At 38.8% G+C, this 17,392-nt stretch overlaps 1 protein-coding gene and 1 long non-coding RNA gene across 6 annotated transcripts in view; one reads left to right on the plus strand and one right to left on the minus strand.

The window, feature by feature from the left end:
* LOC131003688 (gibberellin-regulated protein 6-like) overlaps positions 1-17,392 on the plus strand; it is a 98,289-nt gene that overhangs the window by 64,767 nt on the left and 16,130 nt on the right. The window lies entirely within an intron of this gene.
* Positions 31-12,331, minus strand: LOC131003689 (uncharacterized). 5 transcript variants are annotated; one of them, XR_009094769.1, is made up of 4 exons: positions 12,203-12,331; positions 10,453-10,531; positions 918-996; positions 31-319 (listed from the first exon to the last, which is right to left on the minus strand). It is a non-coding gene; the product is annotated as an uncharacterized LOC131003689 (long non-coding RNA). The 5 variants fall into 5 exon arrangements; XR_009094767.1 differs by lacking the exon at positions 12,203-12,331 and having other exon boundaries at positions 10,453-10,798; XR_009094771.1 differs by lacking the exons at positions 10,453-10,531; positions 12,203-12,331 and adding an exon at positions 2,665-3,093.

The raw sequence follows: 17,392 nt of genomic DNA on the forward strand, positions 1-17,392 counted from the left end.
AACCGGGGTTATGACTTGGGGTGAACAATAAGAAATGGAAATGGACAATTACTTAACATTAAAGTATATGGAAATGTCACTCATAGATAAAATGCTAGGATCATATATGATTATTTGGATACACATAATTGAGAACTGATTAAGGTGGTTACCCAATAACACGTATCACAACTTCATATCATAGAGCTATCTTAATCAAAGTGTTTTGCAGCGGAAAACGTGTGAGATATACATATGAAGATGTATACTCAAGGTTACATTTCTTGAAATGTCAAAGGAACACCCGCTCAACATCATTCCATTCCATCAGTTGCTCAACCTGCACATTTAGAAATACATGCAGGGCTGAGTATAAAAATACTCAGTGGACATAGCCGAAAAATACATTCATGCATACATATATAAATTGAACTGCCATAACAGTAACACACAGGGGTTTTCTTAAATGACCTGTGCTTACTAAAATATTTCTTTCATTTTCATAAAGTCGATCGGCCGATCATTTTCCTTCATATGATCCATATCTGTTCCTTTCTGTCACGCGCCGGGAAGGAGGCCTCCTTACCACGGACGCCAAGACCGGTCGCAAGCGACTCGCGGTCTCCATAAGTGTACACGTTAACCCTAGCTAGCGACCTTTGTCTAGCATAGGATCCCAATTGGATTTCCTTTAAAGTTGGCGAACCAACACAGATAGGATACATATAAAAACATAAACATTTTTGGCAGTCAATCATTTCATAAACATTTCATTTCATTTCATGAACATTTCATTTTCATTTCATAAGAGTCATTTATCATTTGGGCATAATAATAAACTGAAATTAACAGTTAAAATCATCTCATGCATATATTCGTATAAGAGGCCTACGACACGCAGGGGATCTCTATATACGTATAGTAAAAGTAATGCCCACCTGGATAGGCAAAGCCTGAAGATCATAATCACATAACCTGTCTTGGGAAAGCAGTGCTAATCCCCTTGGTCCACAAAGCCTACAAGAAATTCTATTCTTAATAGGTCTCCTTGAATCTAATCTTAAGTCATGGTATAGTGCTTAACATTCTATGATTCACTTAGCCGGGTTTTCAAAATTTAATGAATAAATAATTGAAAACATTTCTCTTGAGTTAAGAACACCAACAATATTCTTACTCGACTTTCTTTAATAATTGGAATTATAATGAAAACCAATTTAAATCATGAGTACTTTTATTTGCAAAAATGCATATGCAAATGCATGTCATGCTTAGCATATAATAAGTAATTTACTTAAAATATACACATAATAATAATATAATATTATTATGCAAATTAAAAATAATTAATCAAACTTAATAAGTCTAATTAATTAAAATAGTGCAGTCCATTATAAATAAAGAAGCTGCACAGCCCAATTGAAGAAAATTAATAAAGGCCCAGTTGAAAATTTAAAACAAAATCATTGGCCCAAGTAATTGAAATAAATCGGCCCACACTCAAGCCCAAAAATCGGCCCAGCTTTCTTGATTAAATAAGAGGCCCAAATGCTCATCTAAATAAATGAGCCCACTGAAATAAAAATGGCCCAAACTCAATGCAAGCCCTAGCCCAACACTAGTCTTCCTTCCTCCTTATCTCAAAACAAATGCACGCATACACACAACCACAAACGCAGCTCACTTCCCATCTTACTCTCTCTCTCTCTTCAATCGCGGCTCTCTCTCTCAGCCATATCCCACGGCCGCGACTCCTTCCGGCGAGACAGCCGGCGACCGGCCTCCATCTCCCTCAACCTATATCTCCTTCAACCTCCACCCTAGTCTCGATCTCCGGCGAGCAGCGGCCAAAACCGCCACCACCGTCTCTCTCATGCTCACACAATCCGCTCGGCTTCTCCGGCGACAACAGCTGCCGGTAATCGCCCCATCTCCATCGGATCTCTCTCTCTTCGGCTGGTAACAGCCGCCTGGTTCTTCTTCTCTCCCTCAAACGTCCGTGGCCGAGCAGCAGCGACGCTACAGCCGTGCCCTGCCTCTCTCCGCTGCACTTTGGCCGACGGCAGCAGCTTCATGCCGCCACCATCGCCGCCCTCTCTACCCTTAACCAGAACATCACCCTCGACTCTCCAAGATCTGCTCGTCCCTCTTTCCTCTCGAAGTTTCACCGCCGCCGGAGCTCCATTCCCTTCACCCAACCGACCGACAGCAGCAGCAGCAGCAGCAGCCGCTGCTTCCCTCGGTCTCCCTCATCAATTTCCCGGCGACAGCAACCCACGGCTGCCGCCGTCCTCCGCTCAACCCTCCACCTAGACTAGCTCCGACCAGCCCACCTCCTTCTCTCCAACCGTGGCCGGGCAGCAGCGGCACAGCCGCCGTGCCGTGCCTCCGTCCATCTCCCGACTCAATTCACACAGCCACCACCCGACAAAGCTCAAGACTCAAGTTCGATTCATACAGTATACATAACATTTCTCTATTTCTCTTTTTATTGTTCCATTGTAAATGCAGTACATGAAATTTATACTGTATGCATATATCAAGTAAAGTTCACATTTTTTTTTTCTTTCATATAACATGCTTATACACAATGAAATCTTATGCAGTTTAATGCTCATGAAAATTTGACGAATTGCTAAAACGAAACTGGTTGAGTAGAATAGGCAAGGGAGTACATGGATGAACCTTTAGAAGTTTTGAGTTGAGCCGTTGAAATCTGAATTGGCTCGATTGCTTGATTTGTGAGGAGAATGAATTGCTTTCTGTTGTTCTTGGCTAAACTTGAACTCTGAATGAGTATATGTTGAGGTTGGTGACTTGTGAATTATTGGCGTAGGAGAAGAGTGGAAACATGACTAAAATATTTACTTTCCATCATGGTTTAAAGCTGGAAAGAGAGTAAGTACAGGGTGGGAGTAGGTGGTGGATGGGAATTTAGCTAATTTTTAGTGTTGTAAAGTGGAGATAGGTGGTGGATGGGTGGAAGACAAAAGTAACGTGTGAGTGGAAATAGGTGGGAGTAGTGGGAGGAATAAAATAATAAAATAAAAAGTCTTCCCGGTTGTACTATGAAAACTGTAATAATTCTTCAGTGTTTGCTTAAATAAAAGCTCGTGAAAATGCTTTGATTGCTAAATTAAATAAATATGCAATGCATATAAATTTAATAACTAAATTTACAAATGTTTTTGTAAATCATTTTTGTTGGAATTAAAATAAATTCTTTTTCTCAATCCGGCGTGAATCATCTTAAATCTTAAGTTCAAAATAAATTCTAAATTGAACTCAGGGAAACGGGGTATTACATTCCTCCCTCCTTATAAAAATTCCGTCCTCGGAATTGCATATCTGGTATTCTATTTTGTGATACTAGTCATTCGTTTCATTCATCTCTTTTGTGGCCTTTTCCATCCTGTGATGGTTCCACTACATGACGAGAACAATATTATTGCCTCGTAAAACTTGAATCTTGCGATCAAGTATCTGGACTGATTTCTCATCACAACTTAGGTCCTGGCTAGGACTACTTTATCTTGCTTAATCACATGCTTTCTTAATTGCGAGGTGCTATACGTATTGTATACATCCACAATGCTTGGTGGCAGAGCCAACTTATAGGCTACAAAGACCTAACTTATCTAGGATCTCAAAAGGTCCTATATAACGGGGTCGTAACTTGCCCCTCTTTCCGAAACGTATAACTCCCTTTGAGGGAGAGACTTTGAGGAAAACTCGATCCCCAACATTAAATTCTAATTCCGATCGGCGTTTTTTTTTTTTTTTTTTTTTGGGCGTAAGACTTTTGTCTATCTTGAGTTTCTTTGATTCTTTGCTTGATGTGGTCGACTTTCTCAATCATCTGTTGGACCAGTTCAGGACCTAACAACATTCTTTCACCCACTTCATCTTAGTAAAGTGGTGAACTACCTTAATTGTTTCCTTCGTCCTAAGTCACCTTCTCAGATTTGACTAGGGAATTCTAATATCAAACTTTTCTCATCATCTTGGTAACTTTCACTTAAAGATTAATGGCACTCCTTCTGCCATGTAAACTCATTTTCTCATTTTCAAATGATTATTTAATGGGGGTTCCTAAGTTTCTATTGTGGTGGCGTTCCAACTTTATTCTTGCTGTAGCTTCTGGCACTTTAGCCAAAGCATTCACTCTCTTAACTTGAGCCTACTAGCCTTGGGGTTGGGTTATACCTTAAGTTTAGTTCTATTGTTTTCCTTCCATTTTCTTTTTCTTTACCTCCATCTTGAGGTGGTGTACATATCTTGTTTGTGCGTGAACTTTTTCCTTCTCCAATTTGTTGTAGTGACTCGGTGGTGAGAGTCTCGTTCATTGCTTGTTCCTTCATAATATCTCCTTAGTTTACTAGGGAAATTGAAAATCTCATGCCGCGATTCATTTACGAACTTCTTTACGCATTTCTCATTATTCATTTATAAATGACTTAAATAAGCATTTTAAACTCCATTAAAAAGGAATTGATTTAAAACATTTTAATCCTTTTAAAATCCATACTCATAAAGCCTTAACTCATGCTCTATCTCATATTCTATCTCTTTACTCAACTTTATATAAACTCTCCACTCATCTCAAATCCTTAAGTTCAAGGATAGGTTTCAAGAAAATCATGGTACTAAGTCTCGATTTATCTCTCATATAAGGCTCGTCTAATCTCATTCAACACATAGACAACACAATCACATAAGGCACATAAGAAAACACAATCAAACATTATCAAAACATGCTCTGTTTTTACACTGACTCAACTTCAAAATCTAACCTGTTCTTACTCCGACACCTCCTGGACTCGAGACTCATACCAAAAGAAAGGTCATCGAGTCTAATTTCATATAAAAAAAAGTAGAGTAAAAAACTCGAAGTATTGTAGGAGATATGACTGTTTTACTACAGTCTACCATATTCGGCAGTTTTGAGTAATCGAAAACTTGGATTTTTGAAAAAAATAGTAAATGTTGTCAAACTGGGCTCACATTTTGTGGATATCTAGCTAACACAATAAGGTTAATACCATAAAATTTTGGAAAGCTAGATCACACAGGAAGCTACTGAAATGAATGACTCTTTCCCCTGCTCTCTGAAACTCTCGGTAGTAATATGCGGTTTCGGTTTTGTATTTTATAAAAATAGTAAATGAAGTCCAAATGACTTGAAATTTTACCGATGTTCTCAAGACTCATGTAGAGACTTGGTATAAAATTTTCAAAGCTTTTTGACATTTAAAAAAACCGTCGATCACAGTAGGTCAGTAGGCCTACGAAATTCACCAAAATCTCATCTCAAACTCTTAAAATACTCAACTCAACATTCCTTCAAGGAAACTCATCAAAGCTCATTTTAAACACATATAACACTCACAAACATTCAGGCACATTATAATGCTCATCATACTCAAATCTTGACTCTCTTCTTACATCATAACCTCAAATCTCTAGTAAAACGTTTCAATGAACGCATCATTAAAATTCTCTTTTCATTTTCATGCACAAAATTACTCAATTATTCAAACATGATCTCATTCATCATATAACTCATTATACACATATAGATTCCCTTTTATCATGTACTAAACTCTAATGAAACTTCATGTATCATCATAAAACTCTTAATAAAACATGACAAACTTTCACATAATGGTCATAAAGCAATTAGACCTCATTTTATCAATCATCGACTTCTCAAAATATGAAAACTCAAAAACTCATACAAACTAAACTAAGTCAAAAAAAAAAAAAAAAAAAAAATTCTTAGCCAACAAAAGACTTACTCAAACATAATTATACACTAATATCATGCTCAAATACATATATCTTAAGCCAAAATAACTTAAATAACACATAGGCAAAAAGTCCTAATTTTTATTAAACTAAACTCTTTTGAAAATATCACTAATCATGTATAACCTATTGATCAAATCATAGTTCTAACATCCTAGGTTACCAATTAGCACAAATCAACATCATAAAACAAGATCACATATAGATACATATGTATGTCATCTTCTTCCTCAAACTAACACTTTTCATTTTTCATTTCTCAACCTCAAACTTCAATCTCATCCATCATTAATCATCTAGATCATCTCATAAACTCAAATCCATCATCAATACATCAATTGATTCATAGGATCTCAACATCCCAATTTTAGGTAAACTAACCTAATAGAAAAATCTATATCTCATGGCTAATCATCAAGATATTCATATATATTAACTCAATAATCATCAATCATCATATAAATCATCGACTCACAATTTCCCAATTTTTTTTGTAAACTAAACTCAATCGACTTTCACATCTCAAAGCACATACTTTCACAACACACATCAATCATCAACAAACACCACATAGGTCTCATTTTTTTTTTTCCAAATCAAGGAAAGAAAAAGAAAATTTTTGAAGGGTAAAGACCCATTTTTTTTTGAAAATTTTAAGAACAAGGGAGAGGTGATTTTCTTTCTTCATACAACATCATTCAAGCAAGATTTATGGAATACATGACCACTTACCCAAATTTCTCACCAAAACTCACATTTTCTCACTCTAGCTTGGAAGCCTTTCTTCAATGATTCTCTTGAATATAAGTAGCTAGGATGTGTTTATGGAAGATTTTAGAGTGGATTGAGGTGTTTTGTAAAATTTTTGGAAGCTTCGAAGGTCTCTTCAATGGAGGAAAATGGAGGAAAGTGAGAGAAAGAGAGAGAGAGGTGTTGGTCGAAAATGATGAGTGAGTAGTGAGAGAGGATTTTGCAAGATTGTAAATGATCTTGTGATCTTTAAAGAGGATTTTGTAATCTTAAGGAAATATTGGCAATTAATGCCTTGATCTCTCTCTCTCTAATCTCTACACTATCTCTCTAATCTCTACACTCTCTTCAATAATCTCTACACTTGGCAAATTGTGGTATTTAGTCACATGGTAGGGAAATTAAAGTAATAGTGTGAGAAGGGTGATCAAAAATAAATCACAAAAACTATGGAAATGTATTAATTAATAAAATACCAATACATAATTATTCATGTGACCACATAAAATAATTATAGCACTAATATTAGTGCACTCACTCAATTATAATATTCCTCTCATAGAAAAAAATAATTTTAAAACAAAATATATGCTTGGAAATATTTTCATTAACCGGCATTCTTTGATTTCTCGGTAAAAATAAACTGCACTTGCTTTAGAAACTTAATTAAAATTCCAAGTGCTAATATCCTCAAATAAAAATCATAATAACTTGCTCACAATGACATACGTAACAAAACTCACATAATCAATCAGTCACGTAATTTCACATAATATCACGTCAAAGCAGTCGGCAAACACAGACAAACTAGACGTCTCTCCGACCGTTTTTTTTTTTTTTTTTTTATCAAGGTTTTTCACTCTTTCTTTCTCGACTCTATTTCCAACTCATTATTCCTATTTTCTTAATAGGACAGTCAATCTCATCTCAGTATTCTCAATAGTGTTAAGACACTATCTCACAACATAGGGAAAAGTACGGGGTGTTACATGTACTATCAAATTTAGATAAAATTCATGACTTCATGCATAATTTAAAATTCATGTGGCTCATACACTTAACTCACCAATTAAAACTTATGCACCACATTTATAAAAATTTTCCTTTAACTAAGCACATTAAAACACATATATAATGATTAAATCACATCAGATAAATCAAACCAGTTTTTATTATAAATGGATGCCGAATCCTAATTATTAATAATTAAGCCCTTAATCGGGGATTAAAAGTCGGGGTATGACATACTATCCACTTTAAAAGAAATTTCGTCACGAAATTTGTACCACAGAAAATAATTCTGGGTACTTCTCATTCATGCTAGAATCGAATTCCCACATCGCCTTTTCTTGATCATAGTGCTTCCAAAGAACTATTACTAAGGGTATCGACTTATTCCTTAGTACTTTAACTTTCCGATCTAGAATAGATTCGGGTCTCTCCTCATATCAATTGGATTCCTAATTCCAATTTATATACACGAGATTTACTTGAGAATAAGTTCCCTCGTCCTTTTTCGGCGGTTCATTTTGCTCCTACCTCATTCCTAGGGCTCATCTACGGGGTATTCTTTTTTCCAAAGACTAAAATAGTCATCAACCCATTTCTTGTTACCTATCACATGAATAACACTTTCCTATGAATTTATCTTAAAACTATCATAGACCAATTAACTTAAGTCCTCGTACTCGAACACTATATTACGGTCTTAGCTTGGACTCTGAATTTCTATCATAATGAGTGGTCGATATCATTTATAGGACAAAAACTAATCTCAACCAATCACGATGAGACACAATAATATAAAGTCATAGTTTGGGTAGTATACTACATCGGTAGACTAACACTTCTTGGTCTTATCAAACAAGGGAATCTATTATGACAACTCACGAGTTGCAAGGCTCAAACTCAACACAACATCAAAGCAAGGTGTTGTAGAAATTGTTCAAGAGAATCAAAAGAATGATCAGAGGGTATGAAATGATTAACTACTAGGTCGAACAAAATGACCTCGAGTAAGAACCCATCTGGCTTTTCAACCGAAAGTTGAAACACATGGGTTTTCAACCCAAAAGACGTCTACTGAGATTTGGATCATGTGGACTGGCCAGGTCCAACATCATCACCTCCCAGTCACACGGGAAACATCGTCCCGAACTTGGAGAGCCATGAACATATTATACATAACAAAACATAAGCTCATTATGACAACTAAACTTATCTTAAGGTTCTCTATCCTATTGATCTCAAACCCCAAACCTCTCTTAAGACATATACATACAGACATACGTACACAGGCAAAACACACTATTCTTAAAATCTGCCCTGTAGCAAAAGTCGATTTGATATTCCGTCGTACTTGAACATTTGAACGTAGAGACTATGGTTCAACCTTTGATGCAACGTTTACCTTGAATTCGTCGCGTATCGTCATTCTGTGTTTTTCCTTTACCTCGTACATATCTTTCCATTCCTCTTTGTAGTTCAAAAGAATCATTGTTTTCTTGAGGGAGCTGAAATGCTCTAAGTTCTCTTTCATTCTTCTACATCATCACCTTAAGAATCTAGATTGTAGAGATATCCTACTAATCTAGTAGTCTATGTTCTTTTAAAATTGTGATCATGCAACTTATAGCAATCTATGTTCTCCGGGAAAACATATGTCAATTTTTCTATCATTCGTCTGATCATAACATCATAGATTGCGAAAATATGCCATGAAAGGCAAAACATTCAACATTTCATCATAACCTGCTTTTCACATAAACATATTCATGAAGCATTTTAGAACATTAACATCTTTAAAACGTTGAAACTGCAGTTACCTTCTTTCCTTGATTGAGCACGATGCAATGGAGTGTTGAGCGGTGCCATATGAACCCGTGTAAGTCTAAAGAATCAAACTAGACTCGACTCTTTAGAATAAGGTTTCTAGGGCCAGAGCGAACGACCCGCTCTGATACCACTCTGTCACAGCCCACTATCCCAATGACGGGTTAACCGGGGTTATGACTTGGGGTGAACAATAAGAAATGGAAATGGACAATTACTTAACATTAAAGTATATGGAAATGTCACTCATAGATAAAATGCTAGGATCATATATGATTATTTGGATACACATAATTGAGAACTGATTAAGGTGGTTACCCAATAACACGTATCACAACTTCATATCATAGAGCTATCTTAATCAAAGTGTTTTGCAGCGGAAAACGTGTGAGATATACATATGAAGATGTATACTCAAGGTTACATTTCTTGAAATGTCAAAGGAACACCCGCTCAACATCATTCCATTCCATCAGTTGCTCAACCTGCACATTTAGAAATACATGCAGGGCTGAGTATAAAAATACTCAGTGGACATAGCCGAAAAATACATTCATGCATACATATATAAATTGAACTGCCATAACAGTAACACACAGGGGTTTTCTTAAATGACCTGTGCTTACTAAAATATTTCTTTCATTTTCATAAAGTCGATCGGCCGATCATTTTCCTTCATATGATCCATATCTGTTCCTTTCTGTCACGCGCCGGGAAGGAGGCCTCCTTACCACGGACGCCAAGACCGGTCGCAAGCGACTCGCGGTCTCCATAAGTGTACACGTTAACCCTAGCTAGCGACCTTTGTCTAGCATAGGATCCCAATTGGATTTCCTTTAAAGTTGGCGAACCAACACAGATAGGATACATATAAAAACATAAACATTTTTGGCAGTCAATCATTTCATAAACATTTCATTTCATTTCATGAACATTTCATTTTCATTTCATAAGAGTCATTTATCATTTGGGCATAATAATAAACTGAAATTAACAGTTAAAATCATCTCATGCATATATTCGTATAAGAGGCCTACGACACGCAGGGGATCTCTATATACGTATAGTAAAAGTAATGCCCACCTGGATAGGCAAAGCCTGAAGATCATAATCACATAACCTGTCTTGGGAAAGCAGTGCTAATCCCCTTGGTCCACAAAGCCTACAAGAAATTCTATTCTTAATAGGTCTCCTTGAATCTAATCTTAAGTCATGGTGTAGTGCTTAACATTCTATGATTCACTTAGCCGGGTTTTCAAAATTTAATGAATAAATAATTGAAAACATTTCTCTTGAGTTAAGAACACCAACAATATTCTTACTCGACTTTCTTTAATAATTGGAATTATAATGAAAACCAATTTAAATCATGAGTACTTTTATTTGCAAAAATGCATATGCAAATGCATGTCATGCTTAGCATATAATAAGTAATTTACTTAAAATATACACATAATAATAATATAATATTATTATGCAAATTAAAAATAATTAATCAAACTTAATAAGTCTAATTAATTAAAATAGTGCAGTCCATTATAAATAAAGAAGCTGCACAGCCCAATTGAAGAAAATTAATAAAGGCCTAGTTGAAAATTTAAAACAAAATCATTGGCCCAAGTAATTGAAATAAATCGGCCCACACTCAAGCCCAAAAATCGGCCCAGCTTTCTTGATTAAATAAGAGGCCCAAATGCTCTTCTAAATAAATGAGCCCACTGAAATAAAAATGGCCCAAACTCAATGCAAGCCCTAGCCCAACACTAGTCTTCCTTCCTCCTTATCTCAAAACAAATGCACGCATACACACAACCACAAACGCAGCTCACTTCCCATCTTACTCTCTCTCTCTCTTCAATCGCGGCTCTCTCTCTCAGCCATATCCCACGGCCGCGGCTCCTTCCGGCGAGACAGCCGGCGACCGGCCTCCATCTCCCTCAACCTATATCTCCTTCAACCTCCACCCTAGTCTCGATCTCCGGCGAGCAGCGGCCAAAACCGCCACCACCGTCTCTCTCATGCTCACACAATCCGCTCGGCTTCTCCGGCGACAACAGCTGCCGGTAATCGCCCCATCTCCATCGGATCTCTCTCTCTTCGGCTGGTAACAGCCGCCTGGTTCTTCTTCTCTCCCTCAAACGTCCGTGGCCGAGCAGCAGCGACGCTACAGCCGTGCCCTGCCTCTCTCCGCTGCACTTTGGCCGACGGCAGCAGCTTCATGCCGCCACCATCGCCGCCCTCTCTACCCTTAACCAGAACATCACCCTCGACTCTCCAAGATCTGCTCGTCCCTCTTTCCTCTCGAAGTTTCACCGCCGCCGGAGCTCCATTCCCTTCACCCAACCGACCGACAGCAGCAGCAGCAGCAGCAGCAGCCGCTGCTTCCCTCGGTCTCCCTCATCAATTTCCCGGCGACAGCAACCCACGGCTGCCGCCGTCCTCCGCTCAACCCTCCACCTAGACTAGCTCCGACCAGCCCACCTCCTTCTCTCCAACCGTGGCCGGGCAGCAGCGGCACAGCCGCCGTGCCGTGCCTCCGTCCATCTCCCGACTCAATTCACACAGCCACCACCCGACAAAGCTCAAGACTCAAGTTCGATTCATACAGTATACATAACATTTCTCTATTTCTCTTTTTATTGTTCCATTGTAAATGCAGTACATGAAATTTATACTGTATGCATATATCAAGTAAAGTTCACATTTTTTTTTTCTTTCATATAACATGCTTATACACAATGAAATCTTATGCAGTTTAATGCTCATGAAAATTTGACGAATTGCTAAAACGAAACTGGTTGAGTAGAATAGGCAAGGGAGTACATGGATGAACCTTTAGAAGTTTTGAGTTGAGCCGTTGAAATCTGAATTGGCTCGATTGCTTGATTTGTGAGGAGAATGAATTGCTTTCTGTTGTTCTTGGCTAAACTTGAACTCTGAATGAGTATATGTTGAGGTTGGTGACTTGTGAATTATTGGCGTAGGAGAAGAGTGGAAACATGACTAAAATATTTACTTTCCATCATAGTTTAAAGCTGGAAAGAGAGTAAGTACAGGGTGGGAGTAGGTGGTGGATGGGAATTTAGCTAATTTTTAGTGTTGTAAAGTGGAGATAGGTGGTGGATGGGTGGAAGACAAAAGTAACGTGTGAGTGGAAATAGGTGGGAGTAGTGGGAGGAATAAAATAATAAAATAAAAAGTCTTCCCGGTTGTACTATGAAAACTGTAATAATTCTTCAGTGTTTGCTTAAATAAAAGCTCGTGAAAATGCTTTGATTGCTAAATTAAATAAATATGCAATGCATATAAATTTAATAACTAAATTTACAAATGTTTTTGTAAATCATTTTTGTTGGAATTAAAATAAATTCTTTTTCTCAATCCGGCGTGAATCATCTTAAATCTTAAGTTCAAAATAAATTCTAAATTGAACTCAGGGAAACGGGGTATTACAGAGGGAGAGCCAAGAATTGAGGAACCTAAAAGGTTTGGGTCCCCAGTTCTTGGTTTTTGTAGTCAGGAAGATCGGACAATGATCCGACACTGATCTCTGAAGCCCCCTTCCGACTGTGTCCGGCCATTCCTGCATCCATTTCTCGTTGACCATAAATCTGTCTAGTTTGCTCTTGCATCCTCCACCAGGTTGATACCACGTAAACTTTCTCCCCTGTGTTCTGATTTCCAGCAGATTACTTTGCCGAATAAAAGCGTCAAAAGACCTTGCATCTGCTTGATTAAAGACAACACCTTTCCCCACCCTTTCTCCTGGATCACGCACTGCGTTGAAGTCGCCAAGAAAACACAGGCAAGAGTCTTTGTTTTGAAGAGCAATGAGCTGTAATGTATCCCACAAAGATTCCTTTTCGGTGGTTCCCATGGGCGCATACACATTAACAAAACAACAATGCATGCCTCCTTGTAGCCAAATCCCATTAACAATAACAGCCCCCGTCACGTTCCATTTACTAGTTGCCACAAACTTATCCTTGTTCCAGACCGATAGTATTCCACCCGATCTGCCTTCTGACTCCCTCACAGCCCAATCAAAATTACTCCTCCCCCACCACTTATCACACATTGAGGAACAGAAAATTTCCATTTTGGTTTCCTGAACAAAACAAAAATCTAAAGCATTTTTCCTAACCAATTCTCCGATATCACTCTGTTTAATGGAACTCCCCAAGCCTCTAATATTGTAAGATAAAATATTCATTAAAAACCTGTTTCAATATCACCCACGACCTTCGGATGTCCTGCCTTCGCTCTTTGCTCCTTCAATTGCTCGATCATGACCGCGTCTTGGTGATTGCTCGACAAACCCAACTTCTTAGCAAAGAGCCATGTTCTTGTATCTTCATCTCTCTCCGAATTCTCCCAATCAGCCTCAGTAGATCGCGAACCGCTTCCATTCTTGCCCATCTCACCCTCTGATTCAATATCAGCAATGAAATTGCCCCAACTTGATGCTGATTTTCGGTGGCTTTTGATTTCTGAGTTTTCTTCCTCGAACCTCCTCCTCGTCTGTTCGCCGCCGTTCCTTTCTTAGAAACAACCCCCGCAGTGAGAGAATCTGGTACCCTCGAGGGATCGCACTCCTCTCCCTCAAGTTCATTTTGAAATTCCTTCTCTTTCTCTTTTCTACTCCCTTCACTGATCTCTCTACCTCTACTCTCTGGCTCATTTGAAGGCGATTTATCAGTCCCTTCGGAGGAAACCCGCTGGAGTAATGTGAGAACGGTCCCTTTATCTGTGCCAGAGTAATGTGAGAACGGGCCATTAGTTTCCACAACCTTCCTCTCGAGTTCCGAGATGCCGTTTTTTTGAGTAACCGAATCGTTTCCTTCACCGTCCTCTGTTTCCGACTCGACGATGAAAGCCTTCGCCGGAGACTGTGAGATATCTTGTAAAGAACATTCTGAGTCAGCATCTTCGTCCAAAGACCACACCTCCTCCTCCGGGGAAACAAAATTATAGGGCATTTCTTCCACCCGGATTTGGAACGAAGCACCATCGATTTTACATTTCAGTATGTTTCCGATGGAGTTGAACCCAGTAGACATCTGTATAAAAGCCACGTCCAGCCTCTCTTTCGTTCTTGTTTTTTCTTCAATTTTCAGAAGCAACCCGAACCTCGCGCTTGCCGTACTGAAGAAACGGGAATTCCAAACATGTAGCGGGACTCCGGTCCATTTAGTCCAGACAACTCTTTGATAGTTGATATCAACAGATTTCCAAGGCCTCCACCACTGCAACCAGAAGTCTCTCCATTCGTTGAGCTTATTGAGATTTTCCTCGGTCGTCTGCTCGTTGCTGCTTTGGATTAGGACCATGTTGCCACCAAGGGAGTTCAGCTTAAAACAACCTGCACATTCACTATTTATTTCATCTCGAACTTCCTCCCAGAGAAACTCAGATTTAATGTAACCTGTAAAAGCCCCATTAAGCCAAACCAAGTCTTCTTCCGTCGTCTGGAACTGTAATGTTTCATCATCAAGTTCTTTATCATCTTTAGCACCTGTAAGAGCTTCCTTAAATGAGACACCTGCGTGCCTATTATACACCTTCATGGTGCATGGCTGTATCTGTTCCAACTTCTTTTCTTTGACGCTATTCTGCTCATTCCTTCTCTTCTCATCAACCCTTTCAAATTTAGGTTTATAATCCCTTTGGAATTTAGGCTTATAAACTCTAACCTTATAACTGCCAATCCAAATTTTGTTCAGGTCCACCAGTAAAGTCTCAGACCTCTCCACCTTTTCAAATCGAACAAAGCCGAACGGTCTTCCCCAAAGATCTCTCTTCCTTGGGCAGTATACATCCACCGTCTTCGCAACCGTCTCGAACTTACGTCTGAGAAAATGAAGGCTGCAATCCTCTGGGATGTTGTTAAAGAAAAAGGTTGTAGTGCCATCACGTTCATTCGAACTCCAATCTCTCCTCCCATTCAAAATGCTCCGATTCCAGCTTCTTGCCTGTTTTCTCTCGACATGTTTTGGACCAATCCCTCTTCTTCTCACCACTCTCCACTCTTTCTCGCTCTCTCTAGGCTCCATTGTAGAGAAAATCACCTGTTTTATGAAGTAATCAACTACAACGAACAATACATCAATCTAACCAAACAACTGTAATGTAAGCTCTGTCCTTAAACTTTTCTCATTTCAGTTCAAGTCTTGTCCATTCGTTTCAACATGGCACATTCAATTCATTACAATTATCCTACAATACATTCAACCCCAACAACAACCCATCTGCTTGAAAACCTTCAAGGTAATTTGCTGTCTCAAGTACTAAATTCAGTTCGCATCCATATCAACTGCACATCACCCGAGATAAGGAAGTAGAACTTAGCTTTTGAAAAGGAAGGGCTGACTTGCGAATGTGGACGCTGATATTTCGTAAAGAGTCGGAAGGCCTGGTTGGAGGCGCGTTCTCGCCGGACTTGAGGGCTGCGTTGGGCCTGTAGGCGTGGTCTCGCCGGAGTGGATAGTCTCGCTGGTCTGGAGTCGAAGGTAGCTACCGCAGGTTTCGCCGGAGGAAGGTGTCGCCAATCTGGAGTCGAAGGCAGGCTACTTCTGGGCGGCGGATCTGTGGGCGGATCTGGCTGATAACTGTGCGCGGTAGGGGAGGGCTCGGCTTAGAGGACGTGGCCGGCAAAGACCTTTGGGCGGCGGATCTGGACGCTGATCTTTCGTAAAGAATCGGAAGGCCTGGCTGGAAGTGCGATCTCGCCGGACTGGAGGGCTGCGATGGGCCTGGAGGAGTGGTCTCGCCGGAGTGAACTACTGAAAGTAACGAATTCTAGAGAGAGAAAAGCGAGATCTGATTATGTCGATGGTCGTCGGAGGGAGAGATGGCGGCGATGGTGGCGGTCCGGCTGACTGCTACTGTCGGCTGGAGTAGAGGGGGGCCAAGACCGGCGGTTGCCTCGCCGGAGGTAGCCTCAGCGACCGTGAGTCCGAGAGAGAGAGGGATTTATGAGGATGGGAGACGAACGGCGCTGCTTCCAGGAGGCAACCGCTCGCCGGATTCCAGACGGAGGTGCGACAGCGGCGAAGCTGACCGGAGCAGTGATGGCTGAACGGCTGAGGAAGATGACGCCGACCGCCAAGTAGTTCGACTCATTTGGTTTCTTTAAATATTTTATTAACTTTTTTAATTACTATTATTGAAAAAAAAATCATCAATAATGATTTTTAATCTTTCATTTTAGTGACTCGAATCTTGGACCAATTATTTATAACTTGTATAGATAATTAAGTTTATAAATTTGAAAGAGAATTGTAAATTAAAGATATAAAATCGAGAGAATATATGCTAGAAATAACAAATTATATTATAGTGATATTATTTTTATCAATTGATTATTGTTTATTACTCCCTTCGTCTCACAAAAACATGAACATTTGTAAGTGACACGGGTTTTAAGAAATGTTAAGGGTCAAGCCTCGTTACAAAATCTCTTCATAAAAAATTCAATGGGAAAAACCCATGAAAAAAGAAAAAGAGTATTCGTCTATTATAAATAAATAAACTATTTATTTATAGGGATATTTGTTGTAACATACACGAACTTTCAACAAATTCTGATTTTTCTCATCTTTAAAATTTGGAAAAAAAAAATACATGACCTTTCGATTTTTTCTAATTTTTCCACGGGTATGAAATACCCTGTAAATGGAAGCTAATTATTTTAGAGTTTTTTACTTAGATTTTTTGATACCTAAGCGTGAGGGATAATAAAAGTGGCATGATAAAGCTGATGTATCTCTGGATTGAAAATTCCTTACACTTAAGTATCAAAAAATCTAAGTCAAAAGTCTAAAATCAGCTTATATTTGGGGGTATTTCATACCCGTGGAAAAAAATCGAAAGATGGTGTATTTTTTTTTTCTTTCAAGTTTTAAAGGTAATGGGAAAAATTAGAATTTATTGAAACTTTGTGTATTTTAAAGCAAATATCTTTTATTTATAATTTTATTTTGTTAAATACTTCGCAAGAGCTTATAAGCACACGAACAACTTA

Source organism: Salvia miltiorrhiza, unplaced genomic scaffold (assembly GCF_028751815.1).
Source record: "Salvia miltiorrhiza cultivar Shanhuang (shh) unplaced genomic scaffold, IMPLAD_Smil_shh original_scaffold_259, whole genome shotgun sequence".
NCBI lineage: Eukaryota > Viridiplantae > Streptophyta > Magnoliopsida > Lamiales > Lamiaceae > Salvia > Salvia miltiorrhiza.